Source organism: Triticum urartu, chromosome 1 (genome assembly GCF_003073215.2).
Source record: "Triticum urartu cultivar G1812 chromosome 1, Tu2.1, whole genome shotgun sequence".
Lineage (NCBI taxonomy): Eukaryota > Viridiplantae > Streptophyta > Magnoliopsida > Poales > Poaceae > Triticum > Triticum urartu.
The window spans coordinates 116,802,925-116,810,272 of record NC_053022.1 but is presented as its reverse complement, the minus strand read 5'-3'; positions in this window follow the sequence as shown (position 1 = coordinate 116,810,272).

The following is a 7,348-nucleotide window of genomic DNA, read 5'->3' as shown; positions in this document are numbered from 1 at the left end:
CTTCTCAAATTTCACAAAAAAATTTAGGATCATGAGGGTATCTTGGAATCGTTCCGATGGTTTTATGACGAGAACATTGTCTTGGTGCCTCCTGTCAGGGGTTTTATGGAAGTGTCCCGGGGAATTGAGCTCTGAGGTGTTGTCATCATAATTTTATCATTGCAGTTCTGGAATACCTGAGTTTAGTACGCCGACATCGAAAATCTCTTTTATGCAGTTCGTTGGTGAGATAACCTCGACGCCACCCAGTACTGGGGCGGGAGTTCGGGAGTATCGCCATAACTTGTATAACGGATGCTTTTCGAAGGTTGATGTAGATGGTTTCCGAAGTTTTTCTCGGTTATGTGTTGAAGGATGGATACAGCTGGATGTAGGATTTGCTAGATTTGGGTGAGATATTATGCTTCCCCTGTATCCCCAACACCTGATTGCATAACCGGAAAGGTTTGGGAGTTTCATAGGTGGGAATTCAAGTAGCTCTAGCTCTTCTTCCACGGATATTTGGTTTGAGATTGGGATTTCTTACCGAGTATTCGTTCTTGATCCGTACCTTGTTGATTTATTTCTCTACCTAAATTCTAAGTGGCTTCTCAATTTATGGATATGTGACCATTTCAAGAGGAATGCATTCGTTCATTTTGTTCGGATGTGAAGACTTTATGTTGCAATTTTCATTCCATTGGATTCAGCTTCATTTTATCTGTCTATGTGCTAACGGTGGTCAACCTCTTCAGGATGGCTCCCGCTAAGAGCACCAATCAGAATCAGAATCAAGATCCGCCACAACCTCCACCTCCTCCAGAGGCATGGCAAGCTGTGATGGCCGCAACCAATGCAAACACATAGTTGATCATGCAAATTCTTCAAGAGCGCAATCAAGGCAACCAAGGGAACCAAGGCAACAATCAGAATCACTTTGCTACACTCAACCAGTTCCTTGCTAACGGGCCAAAGACTTTCAGCAATTGTGTTGAGGCAACCGATGCTGACGATTGGCTCGTGGATCTGTGCAAGCATTTCGAGTGCAGTAACGTCAGGCTTGAGGACTTCGTCAAGTTCGCTTCCTTCCAACTCAAAGACCAAGCTGCAGAATGGTTCCGGCAGCACAAGGATTCCAGAGGTGGACGTGTGATCACTTGGGATGAATTCCGTCAAGATTTCAGAGCTCATCATATCCCTCAGAGCGTGGTTGAAAGCAAGCGTGAGGAATTCCACAACCTGAAGCAAGGCTCTTTGTCTGTCTATGACTACAACAAGTTGTTTCAGAAGCTCGCCCGCTTTGCTAAGCAGGACGTCCTTGATGAGAAGAGCATGATATACCAGTTCAGGGGTGGTCTCAGGGAAGAAATTCAGCTAGCTCTTGTTCTCTTTGAGCCCTTGAGGTACGAAGAGTTCTACAACATGGCATTGAAGCAAGAGGCCGCTCAACTGAGGTGTGATGCTTCCAAGAAGCGAGTTAGAGACACTACTCCTTCTTCCTCTACTCAAGTGGCCAAGCAGTAGAAGTATTGGCTTCCTCCTCCTCCGTTCCGTCATCCATATCAGCAGAAGAGCAAAGGTGGTAGTGGATCTTCCCACCCACCCAACCCTGGCTTTCAGAACAAGACTTCGTCTCAACCTCCAAGATCGAGTGCTCCGTATCACCGTCCGCTTTCAGAGGTCACGTGCAACAAGTGCCAACAGAAGGGTCACTATGCCAACAAGTGTTTCAACCAGAGGCGCCTTCCTCCTCCTCCTCCTGTGAGATCGGCAAGTACAGCTATGGTCAAGCATAACCCCAAGCACGCCAAGGTCAACTTGATGAACGCAGCTCAGGCAGAGGACTCGTCAGATGTCATTATGGGTAACCTTCCTGTTAACAATATTCCTACAAGAGTTCTTTTTGACACTGGTGCATCGCATTGTTTCATGTCGAGACCTTTTGCATCTAAGCATGATTTTGTTACTCAAGTGTTATCGAAACCGTTGGCTATTGTCTCTCCGGCCCGTCAAATGACATCTCGTGTATGTGTTCTAGATGTTACAATCACTTTGGGTGACTATAAGTTCTTGTCCTCTCCAAATGTTCTTGGTGACTCGGATATTGATCTTATTCTTGGGATGGATTGGCTTTCTAAGCACAAGGTGCATCTTGATTGTGCTGCCAGGCAGATTCAATTGACTCATTCGTCTGAGGATGTAATTGTCTTTGCCGCTCGAGATAATACCATCCGTCTGTTTTCTCTCAATGAGAAGGGTGAACTGGATGCTATCTCGCAAATTCCAGTCGTTTGCGAATATCAAGACGTCTTTCCAGAAGAGCTTCCAGGAATGCCTCCGCACCGGCCAGTTGAATTCGTCATCGATCTTGAGCCTGGCACGGAACCTGTGTGCAAGCCTCCTTACAAGCTCGGACCAGAAGAGTTGAAGGAGCTGAAGAAGCAACTCTATATTCAAGAGAGAATGGGTCTCATCCGGCCTAGTTCTTCTCCGTGGGGTTGTGGTGTTCTTTTTGTGAAGAAGAAGGATGGAACGGACCGACTTTGTGTTGATTACCGTCCATTGAACAAGAAGACCATCAAGAACAAATACCCACTTCCCAACATCAACGAGCTGTTCGAACAACTCAAAGGTGCCCAAGTATTCTCCAAGCTTGATCTCTGTATGGGTTATCATCAGATTCGAATCCGTGAACAAGATATTCCCAAGACGGCTTTCAGGACAAGCTATGGTTCATATGAATACACTGTCATGTCCACACAACATACGAGCCGGAAGCATAAAGTGTAAAGCCTGGGGTGCCCAAGTATTCTCCAAGCTTGATCTCTGTATGGGTTATCATCAGATTCGAATCCGTGAACAAGATATTCCCAAGACGGCTTTCAGGACAAGCTATGGTTCATATGAATACACTGTCATGTCTTTTGGCCTCGTCAACGCTCCTCCGACGTTCTCTCGCATGATGAACTTCATCTTCAACGCCTACACCAATGACTTCGTTTTGGTCTATCTCGACGACATTCTGGTTTTCTCGAAGAACAAGGAAGATCATGCCAAGCACTTGCGTTTGGTACTCGATAAACTGAGGGAACATCAGTTCTACGCCAAGTTCTCCAAGTGTGAATTTTGGCTCGATGAGGTTCTTTATCTTGGTCATATCATCTCTGCCAAGGGCATTGCGGTGAATCCTGAGAAGGTGTCTGCAATTGTGAATTGGGAACCTCCTCAGAACGTGAAGCAACTCCGTAGCTTCCTCGGTCTCGCAAGCTACTGTCGAAGATTCGTTGAAAACTTTTCTAAGATCGCGAAGCCTCTCTCAAATCTTCTCCAGAAGCACGTCTTGTACGCTTGGTCTCCGGAGTGTGACATTGCTTTCAACACTTTGAAAGAGAAATTGATCACTGCTCCAGTTCTGACTCCACCTGATGAATCCAAGCCGTACGAGGTCTTTTGTGATGCCTCTCTCCAAGGTCTTGGCGCAGTGTTGATGCAAGAGAAGAAAGGTGTTGCTTATACCTCTCACCAGTTAAAGCCCAATGAGAAGAACTACCCCACTCATGATCTCGAGTTGGTGGCAGTTGTGCATGCTCTTTTGACTTGGAGACATCTCTTATTGGGAAGAAAAGTGGACATTTTCACTGACCACAAGAGTCTCAAGTACATCTTCACTCAGCCTAATCTCAACCTCAGGCAAACTCGATGGGTCGAAATGATTCAAGAGTATAATCCGAGTATCGAGTATACTCCAGGCAAGGCCAATGTGATTGCTGACGCATTGAGCAGAAAGGCTTATTGCAACAGTCTGATTCTCAAGCCTTATCAACCCGAGCTTTGTGAAGCTTTCCGCAAACTTAATCTGCAAGTTGTTCCTCAAGGTTTCCTCGCCAACCTTCAAGTCTCTCCTACCTTGGAAGACCAGATTCGCCAAGCTCAGCTTCTTGATGCTATGGTGAAAAAGGTGAAGATTGGGATTGCCAAGAGTGAACCCAAGTACAAGTGCTACCGCCTTGATGACAAGGATACTCTCTTCTTCGAGGATCGTATTGTTGTGCCCAATGGTGACCTCCGTAAAGTGATCATGAATGAGGCTCACAATTCTCTCCTCTCCATCCACCCTGGGAGTACGAAGATGTATCAGGACCTCAAGCAGGCTTATTGGTGGACTCGAATGAAGCACGATATTGCTCAATTCGTGAATGAGTGTGATGTCTGCAGAAGAATGAAGGCAGAACACCAAAGGCCGGCTGGTCTCCTCCAACCTCTTGCCATTCCAGAATGGAAGTTTGACCACATTGAAATGGACTTCGTGACTAGGTTTCCAAAGTCCAAGCGTGGCAATGATGCTATATTCGTTGTCATCGACAAACTCACCAAAGTGGCTCATTTTTTGCCTATCAAAGAGTCGATCACTACAGCTCAATTGGCGGAACTCTATACCTCTCGTATTGTCTCTCTACACGGTATTCCACAAGTGATCTCTTTAGACCGTGGCAGCATTTTCACATCCAAGTTTCGGGATTCTTTCTAGAAGGCCATGGGCACCAACATCCGCTTCAGCACAGCTTTCCATCCACAAACTAGCGGTCAAGTCGAGCGTGTCAACCAGATTCTTGAAGATATGCTCAGGGCTTGTGTGATCTCCTTCGGCATGAAGTGGGAGGATTGTCTTCCTTATGCTGAATTCTCCTACAACAACAATTTTCAAGCAAGTTTGGGCAAGGCCCCATTTGAAATTCTGTATGGCAGGAAGTGCCGTACCCCTCTCAACTGGTCTGAAACCGGTGAACGTCAGCTTTTGGGTAATGACTTAATCACAGAGGCAGAGGAAATGTGCAAAGTCATTCGAGATAAACTCAAAGCAGCCCAATCCCGCCAGAAGAGCTACTATGATAGTAAGCACCGTGATTTGGCTTTTGAGATCGGAGATCATGTTTACCTCCGCGTCTCTCCTATGAAAGTTACTCGTCGCTTCGGTATTAAAGGGAAGCTTGCCCCCAGATACGTGGGAACTTTCAAGATCGTCAGCAAGAGAGGCGATCTCGCCTATCAACTCAAGATTCCTTCAAACTTTGCAAATGTTCATGACGTGTTCCATGTCTCTCAGCTCCGAAAGTGCTTCAAGACTCCTGACCGCACCATCAACTTCGAGATATTGAGCTCCAAGAAGATCTCTCTTATCGTGAGCACCGAGTTGCTCTTCTCGAAGAGACTGAACACAAGACTCGCAACAAGTCAATCAAATTCCTCAAAGTCAAGTGGTCACACCATTCCGACCGTGAAGCTACCTGGGAACGCGAGGATCACCTCCGTTCTGAATACCCGGCGTTCTTTCAGTCCTAGATCTCGGGACGAGATCCTTTCGTAGTGGTGGAGTGTTGTAACACCCCGGATGTGATTTACCCATTATGTACTCCAACTCTTGCCGTTTCCGGCCTTAAGTTATTTTATTTTCTCGGGTTCGGGTTTTTGTCTCCATGTGTTGTTATCGTTGTCATGCATCTCATATCATGTCATCATGTGCATTGCATTTGCATACGTGTTCATCTCATGCATTCGAGCATTTTCCCCGTTGTCCGTTTTGCATTCCGGCGCTTCGTTCTCCTCCGCTGGTCTTTTCTACCTTTCTTTTGTGTGTGGGGATTAAACATTTCCAGATTGGACCGAGACTTGCCAAGCGGCCTTGGTTTACTACCAGTAGACCGCCTGTCAAGTTTCGTACCATTTGGACTTCATTTGATGCTCCAACGATTAACCGAGGGACCGAAAAGGCCTCATCTGTGTTGCAGCCCAACACCCCTCCAAGTTGTCCCAAAACCCACCTAAACCCTCTCCATCATCTAGAGCGTTCGATCACGATCGTGTGGCCGAAACTGCACCTCATTTGGACTCTCCTAGCTCCCTCTATGCCTATATATACCTCCCCCTTTCCAAATATCGGATCCCCTCCTCGAAACCCTAAAAAAATATCTCCTCCGTCGCCGCCGGACACGTCCGGACGGAGCCGGACGTTGTCCGCCGCCGCCACCGACCAATCCCGCGCTGCCACCTGTCCCGGGCGGGCGCCCACATCGCCGCCGCCGCGCCGGCCCGCCCGAGCCCACGGGAGGCCCCCGCGGCCCAGCTTCGTCCGCCGCCGCCCGCCTGTTTCTTCCCCGCCGCCGGATCCTCCCTCGCACGGCGCCATTCGCCAGCGTCCGACCGCCGCCGCGCTGGGGCGCCGTCTCTGGCAAGCCGCCCCGCCTCCACCGACGCGCCGCCGCGCCTTGCACTGTCGCCGCCTCGCCGCGGTTGACCGCCGCCGTCGCCCACTCCAGCCTCCTCCTCTCCCTCGTCTCCGGCAAGCCCCCGACGAGCTCCGCCGCAGCAGCTACAGTTCCGGCCGGCGAACATCGGGAAGCGTGCCGCCGGATCTCAGATCTAGATCCCGTTTGGGTTGACTTTCTCCCGAAACCCTAGCTCATATTGCCATGTTCATCGTGCTGTAACTTTGCATCCGTAGCTCCTTTTTGGACATATAGCATATCAAAATGTTCGTCTCAGAGAGTACATAATTTCATTCCATTGCATTGTTTTCATTTGAGTTCATCTTGATGCCCGAAATGCTGTTAGAAGAGTGCTACTTGAGATAATTGTCAGATCTGCTGCTCCATTTAGATATTTGTCATTTTTGCCATGATTATTGTGTGCATGATATGCCCATGAGCTCTACATATGTTTTGTTAAGGGTTTTGCCATCTTTCCAGAGGTGCAACCCATGTATTTTTGTGATTTGTGTGGTGACTAGCACAAGCTTACAAAGAGAGGCATTTGGTAATGCTGATTTCAGGGACTTAGCATTTCCACTATGTCCTTGACCTGTTTATCTCATATTGCCTTATGTTCATGTTGTTTCCTAGTGATCCGTGCCTCTTTTGAGGATGATCAGTAAGGATGTTTTGTTAATCTTGTGGTGCTCTATCCATCCTTGTCTTTGTTTGCATTTATGGAGCACCCTAGCTTGAGTCAATCGAGCTCTTCTTTTGACATTTCGTGAATCTGGGCAGATTGTCTACTTGTTAGTGATTTTGCCGATGATGTTGTAGTTGATCCGTGCATGCTATGATGTTGTTCTTGCCATGTATAGCTTGTATTTTGTGTATTCTTGATGGGTGTATACTTAGATTATCATGACTTTCTCTGTAGTAAGTGCATCGAGCTCGTAAACATGCCTACTTGATATCTGTTTTCAGCATGCTCCAGTTTTCACTAAGTCTGAGAACTGATTATGTTTTTGCCATGTTCACATGCTTGCAAATGTATTTTCTGATCCCTTTTGGCTCAAGGTCACTAAGGGACTTTTGTTAAGCTATTTGAGTAGCTCCATGGCATG